Source organism: Aotus nancymaae, unplaced genomic scaffold (assembly GCF_030222135.1).
Source record: "Aotus nancymaae isolate 86718 unplaced genomic scaffold, 86718_ANA_hifiasm-v0.15.2.pri h1tg000011l, whole genome shotgun sequence".
NCBI classification, from domain to species: domain Eukaryota; kingdom Metazoa; phylum Chordata; class Mammalia; order Primates; family Aotidae; genus Aotus; species Aotus nancymaae.
The window spans coordinates 61,872,266-61,899,754 of record NW_026988422.1 but is presented as its reverse complement, the minus strand read 5'-3'; the positions used below and the strand labels follow the sequence as shown (position 1 = coordinate 61,899,754).

The 27,489-nt window shown below is 44.0% G+C and overlaps 1 protein-coding gene across 27 annotated transcripts in view; it reads right to left on the bottom strand.

Moving 5' to 3' along the window:
* Nucleotides 1-27,489, bottom strand: part of NRXN3 (neurexin 3) — a 1,680,301-nt gene that overhangs the window by 1,618,589 nt on the left and 34,223 nt on the right. Inside the window, exon 1 of one of the 27 annotated variants that reach the window (XM_064375078.1) lies at nucleotides 10,169-10,337. The exons of the other annotated variants lie outside the window; for them this stretch is intronic. The gene's annotated coding sequence lies outside the window, so the exon portion shown is untranslated. Of the gene's footprint in view, nucleotides 1-10,168; nucleotides 10,338-27,489 lie in introns of those variants that run through there. 27 annotated transcript variants of the gene reach the window in all.

The following is a 27,489-nucleotide window of genomic DNA, read 5'->3' as shown; positions in this document are numbered from 1 at the left end:
ACCCATAAGGATGGAAGGTACAATTTGTAACTATATAATAAACAAGAATTAAGAAATTAAATAGACAAAAAGACACAAATACACACACATATATATACATATACATATATATGTATAAGCATTTACATATATATATATTTGTGTGTGTGGGTGTGTGTGTGTATATATATATATATGCGCATGCATTTGTGGCTGCCAGATAATCAAGTGCCGTTTTAGACTGCATTAATTGAAATATAACTTATAAGAAGAAAGAGATCATCATCTGTGTCAATCTGACACTGGTTACTGAATTTTTATTTTGACTCATACTCTTTGAGAAAGGTGTAGGTAAGCTGGAAGATAGTCAATGGAAAGGAAGTTTTTCATTCATTTTGTTTAACCATGGAGCACTCATATTCCAGACATAAAGATAAATTAAAAAAAAAACAGCTCAAGCCCTGAAAGGTGCTTATATATTAGTAGAAAGGAAAGACATGAGCCTAAATAATATAAGGAAGTGGACCAAATGTAAGAAGCAGACTGTGCCAAATGTGGGCTTGATATGGCGGTGGTCAGCCTCTAGGATCCAAAGTAGAACACTGGTGATAGGATAAGTGCCCTTCTCATACAGGCAGGATAGTGTAGTGGTTAAAGGCATGGGCTCTGGAGCCAGACTTCCTGGGTTCAAATCTCACACCTACTACTTGATGCCTGTGTGACCTTGAGCAAGTCACTTATCCACTCTGTGCCTCAATTGTCCTATCTGTGAAACAGAGATGATAACAATCAATTATCATAGGTAGGCACTTAGTACAAGTAAAAGCCCTTAGGACAATGCTCAACACAGATAAGTACCAAATAAATGTTATCTACTCTGGCTGTTGCTGTCCCCTGTTGTCCTTGATGCTTATTATTTCACGCTAGCAGCATGGCTAATGCTGGTGTCTCATGGGGTGCATTAGTCTGTTCTCAGGCTGCTAATAAAGACATACCTGAGACTGGGTAATTTATAAAGGAAAGAGCTTTAATGAACTCATAGTTCCCTGTAGCTGGGGAGGCCTCAAAATCATGGCAGAAGATGAAGGAAGAGCAAAGGAACATCTTACCTGGTGGCAGGCAAGAGAGAGCTTGTGCAGGGGAACTCCCATTTATAAAAACCATCAGATCTCATAAGACTTACTCACTACCATGAGAACAGCATGGGAAAGATCTGCCCCCATGATCCAATTACTTCCCACCTGGGTCCCTCCGATGTACATGGGAATTAGGAGATCTACAATTCAAGACGAGATTTGGGTGGGGACACAGCCAAACCATATCGTGTGGACTGCTAAGGGAGAGTAAGCTGGGTAGATGGACTTCTTTTAAATTTCATCCCAATGTCACAGACAGCATGCAGAGTCATGCCTGAGTCTTTATAGGAGAAATCTTTGGAGGTGTCAGGGTGTTTGGGCTAACAGAGGCAATGCAGCAGTGGCAGGAGCAGTGTCTGCAGGAAGCTGAAGCATTCTTAAATTGGAAGAAAGATCCCACAGCTTCTCTATTGCACTCCAGGATAGAATTTTGCTAACTGAATGGAAGTTCTACAAAGAGAATTTATGCCTTTATCTTAGAAGCAGATTATATTCAAATGAAGTGGGTTCCCTGTCACTGGGGATGACCCAAAAGAGACTGGACACCTTTAGGGGTTGTATGTCAGTACAAAATAGGTCTATGCATGGAGTACAATACAGTCCAGAGGAACAAGATGACTCACAGCTGGTGTGATCAGAATTTCCCAGAGGAGAGGAACCTGCAAGGAAACTTGAAGGACAAGTAGGGCATAAGCAACTGGGGAAGAGAAGCCTGGTGTCAGGGTAACATCACCAGATCAGGAGTCAGAACCAGACCGCCTTTCCATTAACAATTGACCAAGCAACCATCTGGATACCTGTGGACCTATTCAATTTTTTGTTCTTCTCCTATAAATTGGGAAGAACCATAAATACGCCTTCCAGGATGTGCATATCAAAGACTACACAAAGGAAGGAAATAATCATGCCTTCTTACCATGCCTTGACAATCTTCTAAGGTACAGACCAACAATTACTCACGGCAACAGTCTCTTTTCCACCTACCACCTCTACTCCATCCCCAAGGTAGCCTCATTGTTGCACCCTGAGTTACCTAGTGGGTGAAAACCAACAATCACCACCACAAACTCTTCCCCACACACCACAGAACTCAGGCCTTGTAAGGGGCCAGCAGGCTCCCCAGCAACCTCAGTATAGCCAGGGATGCAAGAAGCTGTGGCCATTTACTATTCAGCCTCCTCCCTTCTCTCAATCCCTCCTCTCTGGCCTCCCTAGCCTGGAGTTCCCAGACATGGTTTGGAAAGCCATCTGGCTGCCGGGAGAGTTAATAATTTATAATGAAGATAATCACCCTTCAAGATCCTCGCCTCTTGGGACCATTAAAAAAGATTCAATTGAAAGCCAGTGAGTTCTTTACATGAGGGGATAGGGAAGGGAAGTGGGGAGGGCTGGGGCAGAGAGAAAAAATGGAGAGGGAAAAGGAGGGGGAATATGAACTATGTGCTTAGCTGATCTTTCCCCACAAAGGGGGTAAGGGGAGAGGAAAATTATTCAGCCCTAGAAGACAATCTTATCCAGCTCTCGCAGTACCAGCCCAGCAAGAGTGCAATTTACGAGTCTTTTCTCCTAGCCAACTCTCTCCACACAAAGACAGGGGAAAAAAATCAAACACATACAAGAGAAGGGGAGAGAGGCGCAGACAAGAGAAAATAAGCCTGCCCAGCAATCATGTCTGGGGCTGCTGGGAGGGCTCTCTCTGTTCTCTTTCCAGGACACAGTAAAGCCCCCACTGTGCTAATTATTCCCATTACTTGACAAATTCTCCATTAATGGAGCAAGAAGTGCCAGAGCTGGCTAGGAGAACAGAACAAACTGGCAGAGGCTCCGGACAGTCTCGAACTGTGTGAACCCAGACCAGAGAGCCCCCAGCTTCACCACAGGGTGAATGTGGGGCCTGGCACAGCCCCATCTACAGGGCACACCTCGCAGGTATGAGGCAGAGACCACACCTCCTGCAGGGCAATGCGATGCCAGAGGGCAGGAAGCAGGGGCAGGACTGTGCCTACAGATGGTATCTCCAGGAAGGGTTACGGTGGGGGTGAGGGCTGAGCCTGGGAGCCAGGAGGAGATGACACACAGCCCCTAAACAGGGGGAAGTATGGGATAGTGTGCTCAGGACTCAAACTCGTGGCAATTTGGTCTTTCTGTGATTTTGGAAAGCCACTGGAAAGGCTGCTACGCAGTTCTTCCAGCACACAAATCTTACAACACCAGCAGCAACAGCAAACACCCATATTACACTTGCCCTAGGCAAGACGTTATGCCAAGTATGGTACACATGAAGTCATTTAATTCTTACAAAACCTCTAGGAAGTAGGAACTATGATTATCCCTATTTTGGGAGATGAGTAAACTGAGGCCTCCGAAAAGTGAAGTCATTTTTCCAAAGTCACATGCTAATAAGGGTGCAGCTCTCCACTCCTGACTCCAAAATGACAATAAAGAGAAGGAACAAAAGTCATGGCCAAAAAAACCACATAAATAAATAAATAAATCACGGTCACGTTCGGCCTATTTATTGCACAAATTTGGCCCCATGTGTAGCCAAGGACAATGCCATTGAGAAGCTCGTCATCCAAAATACAGCAGATGCCACAGCCATCAGGGACATGTGTAAAGCACATAGCTTCAATGCTTATGTGCCTCCCAAGCTGTACGTGAAACAACATTACTAAATGAGTAGCACCATTCATAGCAAGGTAGTCAGAAGTTATTGCGATGCCTAGAAAGACCAAACACCCTCACCCTAATTTAAAGCCGAGGCGCTATCTATACCCCTGACCTCTGCCAAAGTCCATGTAAGAAGCTGAATCCTTAAGGACTGAAGAAAATCTATTCACTGTTTATACATATTAACAGAATATTATTTAAGCCAGACATGGTGGCTTATGCCTATAATCCCGGCACTTTGGGAGGACAAGGCAGGTGGATTACTTGAGGTCAGGAGTTCGAGATCAGCCTGGCCAACATGGTGAAACCCTGTCTCTACTAAAAATACAAAAATTAGCTGGGCATGGTAGCAGGTGCCTATAATCCCAGCTACGTGGGAGGCTGAGGCAGGAAAATCACTTGAATTTAGGAGGCGGAGGTTGCAGTGAGCCGAGATCACGCCAATACACTCTAGCCTGGGTGACAGAGTGAGACTCTGTCTCAAAAAAAAAAAAAAAGATAGAAAAAAATGATTTCAGAGATCTCTCCCACAATGTTTTGTAGTAGTTTGATTGTATTAATCCCAAATCCTTCGCTCTCCCCATCTCCATACCCTTGGCAATTTAACACCACTGAGCCCAGCCCTGGACACTAAGCTCAGACATGTGACTTGCTTTGGCTGAATGGCATGTTAGCAAAAATGACACCAGCAGAGGCTTGAAAAGCATTTTCATATTTTCTGCTTGCTCACTCTTTTGCTTCTTTGCCATGAGAACATGCCCACGCTCGCCTCCTAGAGGATGACACACGTAGAATAGAACTGTCATCCCAGTTATCCCGGCCAAGGCTTAAACTCTATGACGTTCTAGAGATGCAATCCCGAGGCAGCTAAGGAAACTTAAGTCCAAGTCTTAGCTCCAAATTTACTACGAGCGCTGAACATAATAAGTTAAGAAGACTGGAACTTCCAAGCCTATAAGCTCCACGATGTACTTCAGCCTCATCTGCTTCAGTGTTAGCTGCCTATGCCGAAGGACGTCATCAGAGAACCAAGGAGGCGGGAGGTGCTCTGGTGAGAGCCCTCGGCTGGTGGGTGTGCAAAGTCAGTGAGCCAGCACAGCTTCCTGTACTGTGAGCTGAGAATGGAAAACAGGCAATACGCACAGAAACCATCATAGGCAACTCGCACAGAGCAAACAGGTAAGTACTAACTGCACACAGCAATGATCTCATAAGCCTGATTAGAAAAGCTAGGTACTAATGTGTATAAAGTAACTCTCTATCATCTAACCTCCATATGACAAGGTATTAGGTTTTTTTTAACTCCATTCTACCTATGAAGAAACTGAAGCTCAGAGACAGAATGTGGTTCATTCAGGGTCACAAAACAGTAAGTGATGTAATTGAATCTTAAATTCAAGCTTATGAATGATAAGGCCCATATTTCTATCATATATCACACTGATTTGCATTATGCCACTGTTTCTGGGATATGTTAGATAAGGCAGCAAAATACATGAATCTTCCCTTCACGTGTTCACAGCACACTTTACTAATCAATTATGAATCAATCATGGTACCATATTGTTGAGCCCAGAGGGAGCTTCAGAATCTTTCTCAACCCAACACCTTCCCATCAGTTGCGACAGGCATATGAAATAAAACCTATGGGCTCACACTGCAGTAATTAAATGCATTTGGATGGCACACAGTGGGCCCACCTATGCAAGACTCTGCCCTATAACAGTGAGTTATTATGCAATATCAAACTTTCTCACCTAGGGCTACTAATCCAGAATTGTAATAATTCAAATACAGTTTCCATGATCCTCAAAAGGTAGAAGTCCCAATTACATCTTTCTCTACCAAGTTTCAGGTTTTACTTAACAGCAAAAAGTGTTTCAAAGTTGTTTCTGCAACTTCCGCCTTCCGGGTTCAAGCAATTCTCCTGTCTGCTTCCCAAATAGCTAGGACTACAGGCACACGCCACCACATCCAGCTAATTTTTGTATTTTTAGTAGAGACGGGGTTTCATCATGTTGGCCAGGATGGTCTCGATCTCTTGACCTCTAGATCCATCCGCCTCGACCTCCCAAAATGCTGGGATTACAGGCGTGAGCCATTGCACCCAGCCTCAAAGTTTTTTAAATTAAAAAGTCAGTATATTTTTCAAACCCAAGGCTCAAAAAATTATTCTATCAGCATGGCTTCAACTTCTGGGCTCACTGGATAATTCTGGAACATTTATGGTCCTTTTGTTTATGACCCACTATTATACAATCAGGACTAAAACAACCTGTAATTTTGCATTAGTTTTCCCATTTTCCTTATTAGTACCAATTTATATCTTAGCCTTCAAAAATCTGCTATGCTTGAAAGGTAACAAAACTGCCTCTGTTTTTAAAATACCCATCTTTCTGCTATGCCAGGATGGGCATTTGTTATTCCAGGTTAGATAAATCTTTTAATACATGCAGAAAGGTGAAGGTGACAAGAGGGAGTTAAGAGGTCACAACCTCCATTTCATTCAACACAATGCACACTTATTCATTCATTCAACAAACCTCTAATAAATACCTGCTACTTGCCAGCATCCTGTAAGACCCTGGAGTCCAAAAGATCCCAGCCAGATTTAGTGGGTGAAGGGAGATAGATGTGTGAGCAATAATCATAAGGGGATGTGACAGATACTTAAAGAATGAGTGGTTTTGCTAGACCAGGCCACAGGGGAGGTGTCCCATCACAAGGAAAATAGCAAATAAAGACAGTGGGATAGGAAAGATCATGGGTGTCCAGGAAGCCATAAGAAGTTCTATCTAGCTGGAATGTAGGATGGGTGGAAGGGAAGAGTGGGAAAAAAATGTAAGGCTAAAAAGTCACGTTGAGGGCAGAGTTCCAAAGGTTCTGGATGCCAAGCTAAGAAAGTCTTGGGGAGCTGCTGGAAGATTTGAAACAGAGGGAATGATGACACAAAGTCAGTGTTTTTGATGGTGTGGGACCTGGATTTGAAAGGAACACAGCAGGACACAGAGAAACTAATAAGGAGGCCATGGCTCTTATCCAGGGGAGGTAGAAGAGGGGCCCGAGCTTGATCCCATGCCTGGTTCTCAGCCATCCATGGCCATTCTCCATACACCTGAGCAGCCAGGGGGACCCAACACCTGAGGCCACGTCCTATCCAGGTATATAATCCAAAAGAGCGAGAACATAGCAAAATAGCCCCCGTTGCAGGCTCCGTACCTTACCTTGGAAACTGCCTGATTTTCAGAATTCCTGATCCTGTCCCAGGTCAGCATGTCCAGCTCTCCCAACTTCTAGCCACATCTCTACACAAGCCAGTCCCTTTGTCCCCCTGTTCCTCAGGGAAAGAGTTATCTTGGATGCTTCAAATCCTCCATGGAGTTCAGGGTGCTCTGGGGATCGTGGACCAAAGCAGAAGCTTAACAGGCACAACCCAGCGCTGAAACCTGAGCATCCACCTCCAACATCATCAGAACAAAGGATAACCAAAGGTTTGGATCCTTTGGGTGCTCTAAAAAGCAACCATCCCATCCTAAGCATCAGGGTGAAAAGCACTATTACATTTGATACAAGTGCATCTAGGAGGGTGTGAGGGAAAAGACCGTCAAAAGAAACTCAACGAGAATTGATCCAGCAGAATTAGTTAAGCCCACATCTCCAAACATGTGCTCCGCAGAAAACCAGTCCCACAAAATGCTCTGAAGGCAAAAAGAGAAAAGACAGAAATATATACATTTTAGAAGCATCAAACTGTTTTCTCCATTTTAGAGATCACAATGAACAACTGAATATTAAAGATTCCAAGAGGCCTTGGAAGAAAGAAATTGAATGAATGCTTCAGCCTCCCCCTTTCACAGGTGGACAAACTAAGGTCTGAAACATTTTCATGAGGCTCTGCATTGTTAGTTGGTGTTCCCAAAGCTGCAAATGAAGTCAAGCAACCATCTGGCAAGCACTGTGTCTCACACCTCACCAATGCCTAGTCATCCTAATTAATATTCAAGAGGACCATAAATAGTTGTTGAGTGACATTACTGAAAGTAAGTTTGGAATTCTTTTAAGTGGAGGTGGATATACTAATTTGTAAATTTTTCATCATGCATGTACTCATCCACTCAGATATATTTATTGAGCACCTATTATGTTCTGAGTGTGTGCATAAAACTATGAATAAGACAAGTCCAGTCTTGACTTCAAGGAGCTTAGAGTCTAGTAGGAAAGTGAAGATCAAGAACATTCAAAAAGTAGTGAGAGGCTCTGCAAAGAGATAAAGTGTGGGTTGGAGGTGCCCCACCCCATCTACCTTTCTTGTAGAGCCTCTCTTTCCAAGGATGAATGTTATTTCTATTACTGTATCTCCATTTAAATAGTTTCCTTCCCACACTCACCCTCTGGCTTCCTTATTTGTAGTGCCAGGAAAAAAAAAGTTCCCAACACCCTGCCAGAGTAAAAGCAATTGTGAAATCCCAAGTATAGTATGGATCTGTGGCCACCTCTCCCTAAAACTGTCTCCTCCCCAGCAAGCATCTGCCCTCCTCAGTTAGTCCGGAAGAGAGAAGAACCCAAAGTCTCATTCAAGGCAATGTGGCGGCTGGTCTTTACAACACCTTCCCAAAATAATAAGGCTTTGAGAGAGTTTACCTCGGGTGAGCCCACGCTCTTCTAGCAGCTGTGTGTGTGTGTGTGTGTGTGTGTGTGTGTGTGTGTCCCTTATTCCTAAGGCTAGGACCTCCCTGCTCTAGCAGCTGCTCCCTGGCCCTGGGTAGTCAACTGCCTCTCAATACCTGTTTTAAACTCTTCCCTCTGTGCCCTCTAGAATTCCCACTGTTCATATTTGACTCCTCACAATACAGAAAGCTATGTCTTCTCTAATCAGATGATTTATTTGCCAAACACTCTGTTTGGGGCCAGGTGCATCTCAGGATGGGAGCAGAGTGACAGCATCCTTTCTTCCCCTCTGTGCTTATGTCATCATTCAAGGCCCCTATGCATCTACAACCCCACCTCTCTCCCTCTTCATCACTCTTCCCTACCACTTGTAGTCAATTATGTTACTATTCAGAAATATTCACTCACGGTTGCCTCCTGCCTGCATGGGTGGAGTGTATTTCCCCACATCTTGAATTCTGGCTTGACCACATGATTTGCTTTGGCCAAGGAAATATTAGTGGGCGTGACATGACCAAAAGTTTGAAAAGTGCTTGCTCTTTGGCACCTCTGCCATCATGATGGGATGAGCATGCCTGGGCTAGCCCATCAGTCCCAAGAGGTCAATGGCTAGAGCTATTCCAGCCACCTACCCCAACTATGACCAACCTAGATCAGCCAAACCCCATCCAACCTGCAGGTGCAAGATCAGTGGGATTACCCAGGTGAGTATGGCCTAGATCAACTGCCTCCAGATGTAGGAGCTAAATCAAGGCTTACTACTGCATACCAACCAGATTTTTGTGATTGTTTGTTATGCAGCAATAACTGACCAATACATCACCCCAAGATTACTCTCCCACATCCACTAAGATACTTAACTGGATAAGTTTCCCTCTGCACCCTGACTCCCATTATTGTGATCAATGCCCACATGCTCAGTGCCCTGGCTTCATAGCCTTTATGCCTCTTCTCCAGAAACCCGCACCTTTTTCCCTACTCCCTTATCACCAACCTGGACTTCAGCCCCACCCAGAACTACCTCTCCAATAAATACCTATCTCAGGAAAATCTTATTCCTATGTCCTGTCTCTTCCTAACCCTCCTTGCCAACCTGGCCAAAGCTATATAGCACCCTAATCTTTCCACTCACAGTCTATCACCCTTCCATACCCTATTCTCCTCACTTCTTACGTAGAAGAGGCTTCACAGTCAATCATTCCCTCATTCCCTGAACTTCCACCACCCACCAGTTCTCTATCTTAGAGGAATCTAAGCGATCACTTCTCCTGCCCCTGAGCAACAGATAGGTACTAGTAACCAACAGCCCATCTATGCCAACAAATGCAACTACAGTATGATCCTGACACTCTTGACCTCAGCTACCTAGCAATCCTTCAACTTTTCCCCAATACCTTCCCTTCTTCAGCTCTTCCAAACCTTTTCCCCTTCCTCACTCAGCAGATGCCACAGGGGCTCCTTTTTTAGTGAAAAAAAAATATTAAGACCTTTAGACATGAAGGCCTGTGCTTCTCTCCCCTCTGGCTACTCACTTTCTCTCCTACCTACCTTCCCTGCTTCTTTTCTCAATGAAAAATGTTCCCTTTAAAACTACCTTCTCCCCAGTGCTCTTTCTCCAAGCCCTGCTACCTCCCTGGGACCCTGTTCCATCAATACTTTCTCAAACCTTTATAGGCTCCCCACTTGCCCCCTGCCCCCAGCAGCATGCCAGTTACCTTAGAAGAAAATGGGACTCTTCCCTCGCCTTGAAGATATTCTCTGTAATCCTTTTCTCCATCAAAATTCATCATCTCCATGTCTCCCTTTCTATCCTCATCCTCTGCATTCCGGCTTCTGCCCCCACATGTCCCTGACTCACACAGCTCTCCCCAAAGTTACCAGTGGCTTCCAAAATACCAAACTAGAGCTGCTTCTCAGTTCCCACCTCCCAGGCCTTCCTGCTGCATCTGCCACTATTGGTCCCCCTTCCTGGCACGTTCCTGTGCTCCCCCTCCTCCCTCTCTGCACACCTTTGAAAGTCACTCTCAGGTGCTCCTTTTCTCCCCCCACCCTTCAGATGTCAGCATCCCTGGAGCTCCGTCTCCAGATCCCTTCACAAACTACCCACTCTCCCTGACCCTCTTAGTCCTGGATGCCCCCCAGACAACTCAAACATACTCTAATTACAACCAAACTCATTGCTTTCCTCCTCCACATCCTCCCTTAACTGTTCCTCCTGAATTTATCTTCCTTAATATTCTCATCCACTCAGTAGGCCCAGCTAGCAACCTGGACATTACCCCACTCTCTTCATCTCCTCTCTCTTTCACATCCTTACATCCAGTCAATTGTCTTATGTTCTGATGCTATCTCCTAAGTATCCCTCCTTTCTTCTCTCTCCCTATCTCTTTCTATACCCCTCTCCACTTCTACCCTCCATCCCCATCTACCTCCGTAACTCAGTTCAAACAGGTCTTCATCAGTTGAATTATTTCAAAAACCTAATAGCTGACCTTTGTACTTCAAACCTCTCCCTCCTTCCAACTCTCTTAATAAACTGCTTCCAAGCCAGAATTAACTTTCTAAAACTCACATTTAAACAGATCACTCCCAGGCTTCTAAAGAAGCTCCTTGCTGCCAATAGGAAAGAGTCCAAGCTCCTTAGATTCAGATTCTAGGAACAAATAACATTTTTGAAAACTCACCAGATACCCAGCACTGTGCTCATCTTATCCTTGCATAAATCCACTGATGTATTACCTCAGAGATGTATTATTACTTCAGAGATGAGTAAAATTAAGACGTCAAGTCTAAGTAACTTGTTCAAGGTCACACAGCTAGGAGTCAGGGCCAAGATGAAACCCGAGCCTTCTAACTTGGATCAGGGTACTTTCCAATGAGTCCTTTATTGGTCAGCCTTTGAGATCAATAATTTGGACTTGGCCTACATGGTAGTCTGTGTTTATCTGAAGATGTTTCTCAACAGTGGCCTGTCTTTTTCAAATTTCTCACCCTAGTCAATGTCTCCTGGAAACCAAAATCTCAGTGGACCTCACTTTAATCCTGAGTTTTCTAATCCTACTAACCTTAAATTTAACATTGGGTTAAAAATCTCAGCATCAGATGTCACACAAAATTTCCAGTGATTCTCCCCATCCCCTGGAAATAGTCACCCTGTATATTGGACAGGGATTGTTGGGGGCTGAACTGTACCCCCACCACCACCAAATTCCTAATCCCCTGTACCTAGAGCTACTTAAAATGAGGTCCTTAGGGTGGGCCCTAATCCAATCTGATGGGTGTCCTTATAACAAGAGGTAATTTGGACACACATACATGCAGAGGGGAAGCAATGTAATGACACAGAGAGAATACAGCCATATGCCCACCAAGGAGAGAGGCTTCAGAAGAAACCAGTCCTGCCAACACCTTGGACTTCAACCTCGAGAACTGTGAGAAGATAAACTTCTGCTGTTTAAGCCACTCAGTAGTAATAGTTTGCTATGGCAGCCTTCAAGCCAATACAGAGGGGCTGTCTTTTTCAGAAATCCTCAAGCATTAAAGCTTAGGCACCTCGGCACTTCTGACTCTTCCAATCCCAAAGGTAAGAAAAAGAAATGAGGGAAGGTAGAGAATTTGAAAAGCCAAGGAAGGCACTGCATTCCAGATGCTACAAATTAGAACTGTGATGCAATTTCATTCTTCTTAGCAACTGATTGAGGACTCCTGGGGCCTTTGATATTGCTTTATACTAGAAGGATTAAGTTCTTAGAGAGAATAATATCCCAGAAAATGGAGCTGCTTTTCATCAAGGACTGGGGTCTACCCTGTGGCATCTGGCCAGGTTTCCAAACTTATAGATGTCATGAGGAAATAAAATTTCATCCCCCCAAAAAGACAATGTGCCTAATATAAACATAAGGTGATTAATTTTTTATTTCATCAAGTAAAGACTTTTTTTTAAAAGAGACAGGGTCTTTCTTTGTTGCCCAGGCTGGAGTACAGTAGTATGAGCATGGCTTACTGCAGCCTCAAACTCCTGGGCTCAAGCAATCCTTCCACCTCAGCCTCCCAAGTAGCTAAGACTACAGGCATGCACCACCACGCCTAGATAACTTTTTTTTTTCCCCCGTAGAGACAGGGTCTTGCTCTGTTGCCCAGGCTGGTTTTGAACACTGGGCCTCAAATAAAGGCCTTTTTAAAAAACAACAAACTACAAATCAGTTAAATCACCTAAGTATATTATATGTACATACATATATGAACATGGATAAATCTTTAAAAAATTGAAGAAAGGAAAATAGTAAGATGCAGAATATGTGACGACACTGTTTATACACATTAAGAGAATACTATTTAAGCTGGGCACGGTGGCTTATGCCTGCACTCCCAGCACTTTAGTAGGCCAAGACAGATTACTTGAGGTCAGGAATTTGAGACCAGCCTGGTCAACATGGTGAAATCCTGTCTCTACTAAAAATACAAAACTTAGCCAGGTGTGGTGTGTACACCTGTAATCCCAGCTACTTGGGAGGCTGAGGCGGGGAAATCGTTTGAACCCAGGAGGTGGAGGCTGCAGTTGTAGTGAGCCGAGATTGTGCCACTGCACTCCAGCCTGGGTGACAGGGCAAGACTCCATCTAAAAAAAAAAAAAGAGAGAGAATACTGTTTATATACATTAAGAGAATACTCATGCACAATACAATACCATTTAGGCTTATAAAGGTATAAAAATATGTGAATGATATTTCTAGAAGGATACATGTCAATATCATGCTTATTCTTCTCTGTAAAACAGAGTTTCTCAACCTGAGTGCTATTAACATTTGGGACCAGATAATTCTTTGTTGCAGGCTATCCTCGCATTATCGGATGATTGACAACATCCACCAATGCAAGGATATCCACAAAACTGTCCTCACTGAGAACCAGTGGTCTCAGCAAAAAGAGAAGATAACGTAAGTGAGAAGATGGTCAACAATAATTTTTAAAACTATATTTGTAATATTTTTGTTCTTAAAAACTACTAGAAGCAAATATATGTCAATTGTTCATTTGAGTGATAGAAATAGGAGGGTATGTTATTTTTCTGAGTCTCATTTATAAAACCTACCATCTATTAGAACCATAATTTCATTTATTAAAAAGGTATTTTTTAAATCAAACAAGCAGGAAGGCTAGACTAAGATGAGGTGGTATGGGTTGAAAAAGACATGTTGAAGTCTTCACACCTGGCACCTGTGAATGTGACTTTATTTGAATACAGGATCTTTGCAGATGTTATCAAGTCAAGATGAGGTCATGCTGGTATAGGATGGGCCACAAATCTAATGCCTGGTGTCCTTAGAGGGAGAGAGATGTGGACACAGAGACACAGGGAAGACATGTGATGATGGAAGTGGCAACTGGAGTGAGGCCACTACAAGCCAAGGAACACCAAGGATTGCCGGTAACACCAGAAGCCAGGAAGAGGCGAGAAAGGAATCTTCCCTAGAGCTTGCAGAGGGAGCATGAGCCTGCCAACACCTTGGTTTCAGACTTCTGGCCTCCAGAATGATGAGCTAATAAATTTTTGTTGTCTTAAGGCACGCAGTTGCTGGTACTTTGTTAGAGGTGTCCCAGGAAATTAATGCATAAAGCTATGCTCCTTTGCAAACTCGCTGGATTGCTGGGGAGGTCTTCATTCTCCTACCAACCAGTGAAAACCTTGTTTCAAGCCAACTTGCCTTTGCCAGCCACAGGGAAACTCTGAGGCTCTGGCCAGCTAGACAGCAAGGAGCCCTGCAGCTCCCCCACGATGAGGGCTGCGCTGTGTGTGTAGAACAAGATGAGAAAAGAGAAGCATTCACAGCAGAGCTGGTACTGGTTCTGTGAGCTTTGCCAGGTTGGAACCTCAGTTTACTCATCTGAGCAATGGAACAAAAAGAGCAAGCCACAGGGATATTGAAGGACGAAAATGGACCATGTATATGAAAAGGACTTACAAATGCAAACTATCATCAGCGCCAAGCTATCATGTCACACCTTAACTGAAGAAAAGACATTTAGCCCCAGAAAAGACAATTAACTTGATACCTTAGGAAGAAAAAAAAATGTCTTTGAATATAATTACTTTTATACTTGCTTGGGAAATCTCTATCCAGTCTCAAGAGGGTTAAAAATGAGGAAGGGAGACAGATACACACTGAAAATAGCAGCAAAAATAAAACCAATTAAAGTTTTTATACCATACTCCCTAAAACTTTTTAATAAAACTTGCTCCTCTGTTTCCTCTTTGGTCATCTTGCAGGAAATTCTCCATGTTATCATGACACACAGAGCAGTTTATCAATCACCACGCCAAGCATTTATTATCTGGAGCCATGGCGCCCAGACCAAGCCCTGGCAGGGATGCTCTTAAGAAGGAAGAAGCAGGAAAGGGGTCAAAGTTCAGAACACAGAACAGAGGTGGGAGGTCCCAAGAGTGGCCACCCAGATGCATAAACGAAACCCCCCCTCCCCCCCGACAAACAAAACTTCCCAGCACCAGCAAAGCAGCGGCAGGAAACAGCTGTGGACAAGGGTGCTTCCTAGTCTGTTTCCCCAGTCCCGACAGAGCTGCAGTTGAATTTTTCCTGTCTTTATAAAGACCTCCAAAATGCAATTTCCAAAACCTTTGTTGCCTTCTCTATTTCCAGCATTTAACCACTCTGGATGCCAGAAAGTTCTTTCTGGGATCTAACAAATCTCTCAAGCTGGAGGCCATGGCGCCTCCTCTTGCTCTGTGCCCTGTTTGGGAGCCTGTTGGTAACAGCCCTCCCTTCCTGATTTGAGCTCGTCCTGTTCATGAGGACTGATGGAGCTTCCCATCGAGTGGAGCCTTTAGACATGAGGCAACCCCTTCCTTCCACTGATGAGGAAGCCAGGACCCAAAAGCTAAAACACTGGTCCATCCCACAGGCCTCCTCTCTCCTCGATAGAGCTGATGCTCCAAAAACTTTTCAGCTCCTTTTTAGAAATACATAGAAAGATTCCCGCTACAGGGTAGCGGGGAAAGGGCCAGAATGGGTTTGGGAGCAGGATCAGCAACGGGGTCTGGACAGTACCCCAATCCACCCCCATCTCCAGTGGGTTTAGGTTTCTTTGAAAACACTACGATGTGGCACAGTATTGACATTTGTAAAATACTTTAGAGTTTACAAAAAAGCACTCCTCCACATATTATCTCATCTAGTCTTCAAATTTCCATTTAAAATGTACATGATCACCCCCACTTTACAGATGAGGAAAGAGTCCAACAGGTTAATGGCTTACTCGAGGTCAGATCAACAGTGAAAAGAGAGCCCATATGGAATCCAGGCATCTGCCTTCAAATCTCATGTTCCATAACCATGCAAGGCCCCCCACGGCAAAGAGCTCACTAGAGTCAGAGTCGAGAAACCAAGGCATGTGAGCCTCAGCTCTGGCACCCCTTGCCGGGTAAACATGGGGAAGTCACCAGCCTCCCGATGCCTGGTCTCTTCTAACTAGAGACAAGGAGGTTAGGCTAACAAGGACTTTGGAAGTCACTCCCACCTCTGGAGGAGTGTGCCTTGCTCTGCCTTTTACTTTGTTTTTACACTCGTTTTACTTATCGAACATTCACTTATTCTCTTTACTACCCTCTTTGTAGATTATCCACCAGACCAAAATATCGTGACTAAGCATCCCCAGTGAGTCCAGCACAGAAGAACAACGATCAGCAAAGACAGAGGTAGCCCCTGCCCTTGTGGAGCTTTTAGCCTAGTGGAAGAATCAGGAATTCTTGGAAATTCCTGATTCCAGCCAGGAAAGATTGAAACTGTGACTATGACAAATGCCACAAGGCACAACATACCATGCCCGAACACAGTATTTAAAGAGCACTAGGAGGGAACTGCAGCCCTCCCTGAAGAAGTTACTCTTGTGCAGAGATATGAAGGAAAGAGAAGAGGGGAAGGAAGAGCACCCCAGGCAGAGAAAACAACATGGACAAAGGCCTTGTGGTAGGAAAGAGCAAGGCAAGTGCAAGAGACTGAAAGGCCAGTGGGGCTGGAACAGGGACAAGGAGGAAAGCATAGTAGGCAATAAGAATGGAGGGGTAGGAAGGACCCAGATTTGGCTCAAAAGGCCAGGATAAAGGGTGTGGTCTTTATGCTAAGAGCAGTTGAAACCACTGGAAGGGTTTAGGAACCTGGAGGTGAGGTAGAAGGGACCACAGGACCAGACACATCAGGGTATCCTTAAGTAATGAAAAGGGATTTGCTACTATAGACCTGCCCCCAACCAACTCAGAAAGCATGCTCACATGAGCTGAGCAAATCCCACCTGCTTGAACACTGAGTTTCTGGCGAATAAATGGATAACACTTCACTATGGCTGTCCCCTGGTCTGGAAAAATATGTTTTGCTCTCCCTCCACTCCCGCTGTGTTTCAGCAAATGCCTCATTGCTCCCTAGGTGGCCTGGCTCTCCCCTATGAGGGTACCTATGGGAGTGCACCGTTGAGATCTCCTTCAAGAGGACATGCTGCAGAGAGCAGAGTTGACAACCGCCAAGCGGCCACCTTTTGGATCCATCACTGCACTGCATTCACGTTGCAGCCACTCCCTCAAGGCTGCTTCCAGTCAACAACCAAGCACATTGGAGTACTCATGTCAATCCATTCCCATCCATTTCAGGATTCCTCTAACAATCAGCTTTCGCTTGGGGACTTCCCATCAGCCTGGCTGAGACTCTCTCAGAGCTGTGCTGCTGAGGGTGCTCTTCCTATTCAATCTTTCCTTCCTCTCTCCTTTCACCAGAGTCAGGTCTGCATCAAGGTCTGAACACCCTCCCTCCTTCCTGCTCCCTCCCCTTTAATCCTACATAGGTGTCTCCCTCAATAAGACTCTTGCATGTCTAAGCAATCCTGTTTTGATGTCTGCCTCTTAGAGGACTCATCCTAATTCTCCTTCCATTCTCTTCCCCTCATCTCAGATCAGTCTTCCTAAGGGGACTAAGATGATCCCCACTAACCTGGCTTGACTTCTGCAGGGGCTCTCAGACTCAGGAAGCACATCCTGTCATTTCTTATGGCATGCTGCCCAAGGCCTAGGCTTCTAGCCACTCTAAACTATCAAGAACTATTTGTTCCCAAGGAAAGCACTAGATGAGTTTTGCCAAAGCTGTGGTTCCTCAAAGTCAGCCAAACCAGGGAGCTCCTCGAACCATTTTTTAAGCTATGCCCATAGGTCCTTAGAGATGCTGTGACAAAAGAGAGGCCTATTTGGCAGGCCCTGTGGACCCCTGAACGCCACTTTAACCAGAAAAGCTCCACTTTTATGTTTTTTATTTCATTTTATTTTGTTTTTGATATTGAGATTCTAAGTAAGATTTCGCTTGACGAAAAATAAGGTTCCACTGCCAAAAGTAAAAATATATCTAATTGAAAAACTGCTACCAAGGGACTTTTTCTTTCTGGTAATGGCAGGCTATTACCATTAAAAACAACTAAAAATATGGATAAAAAGCACAATGTATCTTCTTAAAATCACCAAAAAGCTGATCGTATAATAAGGAAAGACTAGTCTAAAACTGAAAGGAAACAGGAATGCAGACAAGTATGAAAATCATTTTGCCCTGAAGACAGCTGAGTCTGGCAAATCTGATCTTCATTTTGACAGCCTGGAAGAGCTAAAGAGAAAAGAATCCACAACCAGAATCCATGTAAAATGGGGAGACAAAAAGCAGACCCTCATTACAATAAGCTGGGCCCCTAAGGGTAAGGATAAATCAGAAATTGACTAGTCCTCAAGACAATCTATAGATTGGGTTTGAATCACTTGTTTCTGAGGGAACCTCACACTGTTAATTTTGTTTAAGGTGGGGTGGGGTCCAAGATTTATAGTGCCCTCAAGTGTCTGCCAGAAAAATAAAACAAAATTTTTCTGTAGAGAAGGCACCTTCTCCATTTCAGGCTTAATTTATACTTATAGATCATTTTCATGTACAATGACCAGCATGCAGTCAAAGATAACCAGACACACTGTGAAACCATCAGTGAGAACCAATAGAACTAACAGATATTAGTGAGCATCTCTCTCAGCTCTGAGACCCTATTGGTACTAGAAGTGTCTCCACTGAGTCACAGTAATCTAGTTACTTGTGCTAGCAACACTACTCTGAGATCTGTCAGCTCCATCTAGACTCTCCCTTCAAACAAAGTAGAAGGCTCCGTTTGCTAGCCAAAAAGCTTCCATACTTCCTAAAGGACACCCCCAGACCCTGAACATACAAACACAGAGTCAGTCTTATGCTTTCACTGTAGGAAGAAAGTTCTGCAGTTCCATCCCTATGGAATGATAAAACCACTTACACCATGAAGACAACAGTGATTCCCCTTCAGGCCACCACTACAACATCATAGCCCCCCTTTTCTACTTTCTTCCTCCTCCCTAACAGTTCTGACCCTGCCTGCCCTCCCTCTTGATCAAGACTGCTCTCCTAATTAAAATAAACAAATGTCAGGAAGCAATTACTGCAGAGAGAGAGGCAGATGGTAGAATAGTGGCACTCTGGTATTGCATTAAGCAGTAACTTGCTATCTCTTCAAAGTTTCTGCACTTTAATTAAGCATCGTTATAGACAGGTTCAATGAGCTTTGGAGTGGGGTTTATCAAATTAGCTTCTTGCCGGGCTGATGCTGTGTGATTGCAAGAGGTGTTCCTGATGCAAGGCTCAGCTGCCTGAGAGGGCCCAGGAGGGGAGCAAAGGGCAAGAAGATCCAACCCCACTCCCTTGGCAGACCAGAGGAGGGGGTGAAACTCTACCCACAGTGGTGGGGAGGGTGAAATAGTAGAGAAAGACTAAGCGAACACTGAGGTGGGGAGTCAGACATCCCCCAAGCTGAGTTCCTGCTTTTTCCCTTCATTCCCCTTCTGTGTGTGCCACCCACAAGAGCCTAGCCCAAAAGAGAAAGACCAGACTCTGGGAGGTGGCAGGACAAAGAGTGAAATTAGACAGACTTGAATTCTCATTCTTCCTACAATCAAAATAACTCTGGACCAACAACTTAACTTTTCTGTGCCTCAGGAGTTTTTTTCTTCATTTGCAAAATGGAAGTAATAATGGCTAACAATTTTTGAATACTTACTATGTACCAGGCACCATTCTAAGCACTTTATGTGTCTAATTCATTTAATCCTTCCTCTGCACTACTATAGGGTAGGTATGATCATTACCCCATTTAACAGATGAGAGGCTGGAGGCACAGGGAGAATAAACCTGCCCAAAGTCACACAGCTGGTAAGTGGTGGAGCCAAAACTCTAACCAAGCAGCCTGGATCTAGAGCACATGCTCCCTCGTGGTCACAAAACACCACAAAGCAAATTAAAAACATGATTTGCTCGACAATAACATCAGATTTACCATGGCTACTTGCAACATAGATAAATCTTTAAAATGTTATGCTGAGCAAAACAAGACATAAGTCCATTTATATAAAATTTCAGAAACAGAAATGTCAATAAATAATGACAAAAACTCCATCTGTGGTTGCCAGGGGCCAGGAGTGGGGACAGGGACTGACCACCAAGAGGCACAGAAAAACGTTTTGGGGGTGATGGGGATGATCTCTATCTTCACGATGGTGTTTGTTACACAGGTGTATACATTTGCCAGTACTCGAACTATATACTTAAAAAGTTGAGGTACTTTATTGTACATAGCTTACATCTCACACAAATTTTTAGAAACCTACTTACTAAATGAATGAATGCAAAAATATAAATGGCAGTGTTATTGTCCGAATGCTTATATTCCCCCACCTAAGTTTATATGTTGAAACTATCCACAGTGTGATAATAAGAGATGGAGCCTTTGGAAAGTGATTGGGTCATGAGGGTGGACCCTTCATAAATGGAGTTAGTGCCCTTACAACAGAGGCTAGAGGAAGCTTATTTATCCCTTCTGGCCCTTCTGCCATGTGAGCACACATTGAAGACACCACCTATGAAGAACTGGCCCTCACCAGATACTGAATCTGCTGTCAACTTGAGCCTGGATTTCCCACTCTCCAGAACCGTAAGTAAAGAAAATTCTGTCATTTCTAAATTACCCAGTTGAAACTATTTTGCTACAGCAGCCTGAACAGACTAAGACAGGCAGTGGTCCTTGTGTGGTGGGATTCATTCATTCAACAAGTATTTATTAAGCACTTATTATGTGTCAGGCAATGTTCTAGATGCTGGTGACACATCAGTGTAAACAGATTAAAATACTTGCCTTTGTAGCTCTTAAATTCTAGTGGAGAGAGACAGATAATAAGCAAATACATAAATATAACAAATAGTATGCCCAATGGTGACAAGTACTCTGGAAAAAATAACAGAGAAGAAGGAATTAAAAGTGCTGAGGGAGAGGGCTGCAGTTTAAAACAAAGGGTTCAGGGAAAGTCCCCTTCTCAGCAAGGCACATGATAGGGTTTGCTTCTGTGACCACACCCAAATCACATCTCAAATTATAATCCCCATAATCTCCACGTATTGAGGGAGGGACCAGGTGGGAGGTGACTGGATCATGAGGGTGGTTCCCCCCATGCTATTCTCGTGGTAGTGAGTTCTCAAGAGATCTGATGGGTTTATAAAGCAGTTTTCCCTGCTCTTCCTAGCTCTCTCTCTCTCTCACCTGATGCCATGTAAAATGTACCTCTTCCCCTTCTGCCGTGATTGTAAGTTTCCTGAGGCCTCCCCAGCCATGTCGCACTGTAAGTCAATCAAACCTCTTTTCTCTATAAATTACCTGTTCTCAGATATGTCTGTATAGTAGTGTGAGAACAGACTAATATGGCACATGAACAGATAGGAAGGTGGGCAAGGTAATTTCACCTGCCCTGAGAGCAGACCTCTCCAGCCTCTGTGTTCTCCCTCAGCCCTGCTCTACAATCCTCCACCCATGGCTGCCCTCTCCTTTACCTCAGGTTATCCATGCTCTTCCTGTCTCACCTGCCTCTTCTTCCCACAGCTGGCACAGTCCTGTCCACCAAAGTCTCAGGGCCCCCCTCACACCTCCAGCCACATCTCCCAGGCAAGCCTTCACACCTTGCTGCACACCACCTGTTCGGTTTAGAACATCTCGTCACCACCCAGGAGCAGACTCACCTCCTTCAGACCAGCTTCAAGAAAACAAAACCGACCTCTTGGGGACAAGGCTTGGGAGGTCTGTGTGGCCAAGGCACTGATTTCATCTCAAGTGGGATGAGGAGTGTCAAGGCCCAGAAACTCAGGTAACCGTCAATATTAGTGATCATCTACTACAAGAGATACTGGGATTATAAAGCTTAGGAAAACAGGGCCCCAACCATCATGGGGACACACATGCAAATTACAAATTAAACAGCACATGTTGTCTGTATTAGTGGAAATCATAAAAACACAGTACTTGCTGTGAGCTTACCATGTGCTGGGAGTTGGACCCAGCACTTAGTACACATACTGCCATATTATCCTCACATAGCCTCATCAAGTAGGTAACCTACTCCTGTCTTACAGATGAGGCTCAGCGAGGTTAAGTAACTTGCCCAGAGTCACAGAGCTTGGAGGTGGCCAAATCAGAATTAGAATTATGTCTGTCCCACTCCAAAGGCTCCAGCCTCACCACTCTAAAAAAATACACATGGGCATAGAAGTAGCTCAGGGGTGCAATACCATTGATTTGATAATGAAAAAAGTGAAAAAAAAAAAAAAAAGAAGTAGCTCAGGGAAAGAAGTGTTATCTGTGTCCAGTGGTATAGGGATGGCCTCAGATAGGAGGCATTTGATCTGGATTTTAAAATATGAATAACTGATTTGAAGGATTATAAGGGGGAGGAGAGGTGGAGAGGAAGAGGGAAGAAGAATAATCCAGGGATAAAAGGAAACCTGAGGAAAAGCACAATGGTATTGAAAAATGGCAAACTGTTGAGTTTTATTGGAAGCACAGTGTCAAGGGCAGGAGGATGGAGAACTTGAGCTTGGAGAGGTCAACAGTGTCCAATTCTGAAAGGCCTCTAGGTCAAGCTAAGGATATATATTTATTTTATTTAACAAGGCACACAGTAACAAAGCACATAGTAAATGCTACATAAATAGTATTTACTATGTGCTCAGCACTGTTTTAAGCATATCACGAATACCACATACTATTTATGTAGTATTTACTATGTGCTAAGCACTGTTCTAAGTATATCACAAATATTAACTCATTGAATCCTTCTAACAACCCTACAAAGTAGGTATGAAAATTATCACCCATTTTATAGGTGAGAACACTGAAGAACAGAAAGGTTATATAATCTACCTGTGCTAACTCAGCAAGTAGATGGAATTCAAACCCAGGCAGCCTGGCTCCGGAGTCCAGGCTCTCAGCTACTACCTAGGCTACATTAACGAGATTTTACAGGGGAGGCAGTATTTCACCCAAGGAATGCTGTGCTTAGTTTTATTGCCTTAAGATTTCTACAACCATATTTCAGAGAAAATGGAAGAAAAAGAATGAGTGTTAGGAAGACCACCAAAGAAGGCATCAAAGTGTTCTGTTGAAAGCTGATAATAGCCCATTGGCAAGAAAGACACAGAAGAACAAATAGAGTTCAAAGATATTTTAAAAGAACCAAAAGGGCGTGATGACGAATGTAGTGGAGAGAGAGGGATATTGAAGTTGGCTTCCACCTTTCCAGCTCAGATTCCTGGATAGATGGAGATGCTACCCACTCAGATATGCAGGAAATGATGACAAGCAGACTTGGGTGTGTTAAGTCTGATTTTCAACTTACTATGGATTCTCAATTGCAAGAACAAGTAGGAGTTGCCTGTGTAGTGCTGAAGCCAACACTGTTGGTTTTGCAGCTGTCAATCTTGATGTGCCTATGAGTGGATAGGACCAGAAGCCAGGTAATGTAAGGTGTATGAGAGAGTTCAGGGCTGGAGGTATCAACTGGGGAGTCAACTACCCTTGAATAGTAGTGAAAAGCATAGGACTAGAAAAGTTACCCCGGAGGAAAAAGGGAGAGTACACAGGAAGAAGGGGGTCGGAGAGCTCTGGAGAAAGACATTTAAGGGTTGTATAGAACAAACAAACCAAAAAGAAGGGATAGGTTTTCATAGGCTTTAAGAAACAAACACACCCTACAGATCTGTGGCTAGGTAATATTCCTTAGAAAGTCCAGTGTGGTGAGACCAGGCGCAGTGGTTCACGCCTGTAATCCCAGCACTTTGGGAAGCCAAGGCAAGTGGATCACTTGAGGTCAGGAGTTCGAGACCAGCCTGGCCAACATGGTAAAATCCCACTTCTACTAAAAATACAAAAATTAGCCATGTGTGATGGTGCACGCCTATAATCCCAGCTACTCGGGAGGCTGAGGTAGGAGAATCCCTTGAACCAAGGAGGCAGAGGTTGCAGTGAGCTGAGATTATGCCGTTGCACTCCAGCCTGGGCAACAGAGCAAGACTCCATCTCAAAAAAAAAAAAAAAAAAGAATGTGCAATGTGGTAAAACAGGAAAAGAAGCCCGGAGGCCACTTACTGTGTAACCTTGGATAAGTTGCTCACCACCCATTTGAGTCACAGTTTGGATTTAATAATCTCCAACATCCCTGCCAGTTATGAAACAAGACCATGAGGTGACCTCAAGATGGGTCTGTGTAACCACCCTGAGAACATTAAGGACAGTGACTCCAGGGAAGGAGCGCAGGCGGTAGTCTTACCAGCTATGTTGCCAGCCAAGGAGGCCACTAGTTAGGCAAGGGGAGCAATCCCATCTCAGCATTTCACTCTTTTTTCTCTCTTAGGCCTTCTGGGCCTTTGTTCCTCTTTACTTACAGAGAGAGAAGCATTCTCGGGACACAATAGAGAGTTTCTTCCCCACCTGGTCACCCTCCTCTGGGCAGACTAGAGGAGGAGAAGCCTGGCATTCCTGGGGTATGAGTGATCCAAGCAGTGTGAAAACCCCTTGTATGACTGTATCTCAAGAAAGCACGAACATCATTTCATGGGATACTGGGTCTGAACACTCACACTGAGAGAAGCTCCCCCTTGTCCACTTCACAGCAATGGTGTGAGCACCTGGGAGAAGCAGTTATGAAAAGGTTTTGGAAGAAAAGTCTCATTGTACATAGAGGAGCTCCTCCATGGTGTCAGAAGACAAAAGTGAGCCTCTACTGGGTACTTTACCAAACAAAAAGACAGGGCATCTCCACTTTTGTGCCCCACAGGTACCTCAAACACAATGTGCCCCAAACCTGATTCATCAGCCTCCCAGCAGCCCCCACATCTGCTTTGTGGTCTGGTTCCTTGGCCTCATTGAATGGTACCCAGAGCCTCCCAACTGCTCAATACAAAGTCTTCCCTTCTGCCTGCCTACCCCTCTCTATCCTCACTGCCACTTAATTCCATCATCATCTCTTATGTGAACTGTTGACCTAGACTCCTCACTTACCTCCCTGCATTCTGTCCTGGTCCTCTCTAACCCATTCCCACACTAAAGCCGAAGTGGCCTTGGCATAATTTCAGTCCAAGCACACAACTCATTTCCTTAGAGCTCTTCAGTGACTCAGTGGCTCTCAACAGGGAGTGCAAACCCTGACCTGGCAGGCGAGACCCTTTCCCAGCTGTCTGCCACCTCTTTAGATGCATCTCATCATGCAGCTTGCTCTTCCCTCAGCAATCTTTGTCTCCAGTGCACTCTGCTGTCCCTCCACCTTTGCACTGACTGTTCCCTCTATCCGGAATACTCCTCTTTACTCTCTTGGTCTAAGTCAAGCCATAGGCAACTTTTTGATCTTTTACCTCAATTACTCCAGGAAGCCTCCATGATTTACCCCAAACTAACCTGGGTGCCCTTCCTATGTGAGCTCATAGCACCCTATACTTTACTATACTGAACTTATAACTTGAAACAGTTTGTTTACCATCTATCTCCTTCACTTGATTGTAAGCTCAGTATCTCACGTGTTTTGCCCACCATTATACCCTCCAACACCTAGCAGCACATACAACAAATGGAATAAGTGCTTAATAAATAGTGAATCATTCATTGTTCTGTTGTTTATCAGTGGGTAAACATAGAACACAGAGCTTTAGAAACACCAGCTTAGAATGGCCCTTAGTGGTCACCTAGTACAAGAATTTCCTCTGACAGGCATCTAGGGGCTCTGCTGGACTTGTCCATTAGTCACTGACCACTGTCAGTAAACTCTAGTTTCTAGAAAAATCTTCCTTATCCTGAGCTGAAATGAATCTCCCCATAGCATCTCCCTCCTCAGTCACAGCTCTACTCTCAGGAGCTACACAGGGCAAGTTTGTTCTTTCTTCCTTGTGACACATTCAAAGGCAGCTGTCATGCTCTGCTCACTCCCTCATTTACCTGTGTTTCTACTACACACATCACTTATTTTAAGAGTTCCTCCCTGGCCGTGAGTCCCAGTCCATTCCCACCTAACCACTGCCTTCTCTGGACAGACCCTCAGACCCTCAGACCCTCAGAGTGATGACCAAAGTGAATTCTAAATCTTGATCCTAAGAGCAAAGACATCCAAAGACAAACAGGTTGGCACAGCTCAGGGCTTTAAGTCATAAAGGCTGATGAAAGCTCCAGCGCTCAGAGTTCTCATCATTCACTCCAGATGAAGGACATAATGGGAGAGAATGCCAGGCCATCAAGTGCCTGCAACATCAGAAAATAAGGACAGCTGCATGTGGAAACCTGAGTCTGGGAAAAATAAATCCATTCTACCACTGACTCATTGCTGTTTATTACAAAGTTCAATCTTTTCTCTTCCTCTGAATATCACTGAATAATTATCATAATATAATGAGAAAAAAACAACAATGACCTCAAATCCCAATCCTACTACTCAAAGAGTTAAATAATCCTCTTTTATTCAAATGCTACTCAAGCAATGTGTAAGTACTTCAACACCATCCAAGTATGCCATGCATCATCTCAGCCCATCTGAAACTACCCAACACATGACATATTGCACCATGGCAGTGGGACACTGGGATGGAGGACACTGGGATGGAAAAAAAAAATAAAGACCCTTGCATGGGCAAGTGACTTAATTCCCCCAGACCTCCATCTCCTCATCAGTAGGTAAGGGGATTGGCATAGAATTCTGTCCCCATGATACTTGTCATTATCAGAAATACTTAAACACTTCCAATTGGTCCCCCCAATGACATTTAGCCGTTAACCCTCTGGCGTCCCCATCCCTTCAGCCTCCAAACACCAACTGCGGTGATCCTGAGACCTACTGGTACCTTGGGTGGCATGTCCAGCGTGCCCTGTGGGTGGGGACAGCGGGCACCTGTATAGGTTTCTCCTGCACTACCTGCACCCCCATCAACACAAAGGGCAGAAGGTCAGATGGAAAGCTACCTTTGGTCTCCGGTCTCCGCACTTTGGCCTCCTTAGAAGCCCATCCTATGAAATGGTCTTGTAAACTTTCAAAGAACTCCACAAACCTCAAAGAATGTCCTCAATAGAATCCTAGTGACCCAAAACCCAGTTACTTACAGCTCTTTATTGCCATGTATAATATTTTAGAATTTATGCTAACATGTTTTGTTTATGATTATAATTGTAATACATTGTACCTGTTAAGGACGTTTGAAAATACAAGAGAAAAAGTACAATTATGCCACTTAGAAATGATTAACATTAACCCTTACAGTCTTTTTTCTATGCACATATTATTTAACTTAGATCATAATGTACATATTTTATAGTTTGATTTTTCTCTACGCTATTAAATTATTTCAGTGATTGTGTAATACTCCATTACCACCATTAATTTAAGGAATTAGCCACTGTAAGAACTTAGACTATTTCAACTTTTTAAAACTTTTCTCACATTAACATTATAAATAAAGCTGTGAGAAATATCCTTTAAAACGTATTTTTACATACCTTTTCTCTTAGGGTGGAGAGCTAATGTTTTTGCATTACATTGGCAAAGGAAAAATGAAAAGGCAAATAAAGATACACAAACCAAGGTGGCTAACATATTTTTTCCTCACCCCAAAGAGCCCATTCATACATGCTC